The 1,857-nt window shown below is 39.7% G+C and overlaps 1 protein-coding gene across 6 annotated transcripts in view; it reads left to right on the top strand.

The window, feature by feature from the left end:
* Evi5 (ecotropic viral integration site 5) overlaps positions 1-1,857 on the top strand; it is a 223,570-nt gene that overhangs the window by 114,683 nt on the left and 107,030 nt on the right. The window lies entirely within an intron of this gene.

Here is a 1,857-nt window from a genome sequence, read left to right as displayed (position 1 = left end):
TTTGTAGTTTTTTAAGAGTTCTCCACTCTGCCTTCCATAGGGGCTGAACCAGTTTGCAACCCCACCAGCAGTGGATGAGTGTTCCCCTTTCCCCACATCCCCTCCAACATTTGGTATCATTTGTTTTCTTGATCTTAGCCAGTCTGACTGGGGTAAGGTGAAATCTTAAAGTGGTTTTAATTTGCATTTCCCTGATTATTAGTGATGTTGAACATCTTTTAAGATGTTTCATAGCCATCTTTACTTCTTCTTTTGAAAACGTTCTGTTCAGCTCCTTAGCCCATCTTTCAATTGGGTTGCTTCTTGTCTTGGGTCTCTGTTTTTTAAGTTCGTTATATATTCTGCTCCACCATGATTGGCTTCGCTTGGAAGCATGGAGGAAGTGATTCCTCTGTGTTGACCCTCCTCTTTGTAGACTGGATACTGGTTCAGGTCCATCTGGTGGGGTCTCCTCGGCCTCCTTGATCAAGAGGACAGGTGACCCACCACAATTACAGTACATTTTGAGAGATGCTCATAGTCACCTGGAACTAGTCGACCTAGAAGGGAAGGACCAAAAAGTGTCTTTTATGTCCCTCTGACCAAATTATTATAGGCCTCAAAGTATGTCTGTTAAACATCCAAGAAGGTTAGTTCCACCAGTCTGGTACTTTTAATTATTGTGCGTCATGTAGATAAATCTTGGGCAAAGACCAATTGAAAAACCTTGCCTAGACATATATTGTATTCCTTGAGCTAGATGCATGTATAATTTTTCTGTAGGTTGTTCTATTAATATGGTTCCCTCTGTTTTTGGTTTTTAAAACTAGCTAGGTATTATTTATCTCTCACATTGTCTTACCCCTCCATCATGATTTTCCCACTTAAGGTGCTCCCTTTTCCCCCGTTTCTCCCTTAATAATACCCTTCTCCTATGGTCCTTCCTCTCTGGAGCTCCTTCTTTCCCTTTATCCCTTATGTTCCTTGTATACCCTTCCTGTCCCCTCCCTTAAACTAACCCAATTTTTATCCATATCTCCCTTATTAAGGCCTGTTTCCTACTCTTCTTCTCTTTCAGGTTATTTCTTTTCCCTTACCTCCCTGTTTCCTTTCCATTATCCTGGTTCCTGTAGTTATGTCTGGTTACATACTCATTTATCAGGGTCTGGTTCTAGTATCCACATATGAGGGAGATCATATGTTGATTTTTTTTCTGAGTCTGTGTTACTTCACTTAGTATAACAGTTTCTAATACCATCCATTTACTTGCAAATTTTATTATTTCATCTTTCTTTACTGCTGAGTAAAACTCCATTGTATAAATGAACCACATTTTCATTATCCACTCATCAACTGAGGGACACTTAGGTTGCTTCCATCTCTTAGCTATTGTGAAAAGAGCAGCAACAAACATGGATGTACAATAGGATGTACAATAGGATTGTCTCTGCAATAGGATGAGTTCTTTGGGTATATGCCAAGGAGTGGTATAACTAGGTCAAATGGTAGGTTCATTTGTAGTTCTCCACACTGCTTTCCATAGGGGCTGAACCAGTTTGCAGTCCTGCCAGCAGTGGATGAGTGTTCCCCTTTCCCTACATCCTCTCCAACATTTGGTATCATTTGTTCTCTTGATCTTAGCTAGTCTGACTGGGGTAAGATGAAATCTTAAATTCGTTCTAATTTGCATTTCCCTAATTATTATTGATGTTGAACATCTTTTAAGGTGCTTCATAGCCATCTTTACTTCTTCTTTTGAGAACTCTCTGCTCAGCTCCTTAGCCCAACTTTTCATTGGGTTACCTCTTGTCTTGATTTTATGTTCACTGAGGTCGTTATAAATTATGGATATTAAATCTCTGTCAGATTGGCTATGAT

Source organism: Nannospalax galili, unplaced genomic scaffold (assembly GCF_000622305.1).
Source record: "Nannospalax galili isolate Female #2095 unplaced genomic scaffold, S.galili_v1.0 scaffold451, whole genome shotgun sequence".
NCBI lineage: Eukaryota > Metazoa > Chordata > Mammalia > Rodentia > Spalacidae > Nannospalax > Nannospalax galili.
Note: the sequence above shows the minus strand (reverse complement) of the source record. Positions and strands in the feature narration are given on the sequence as shown.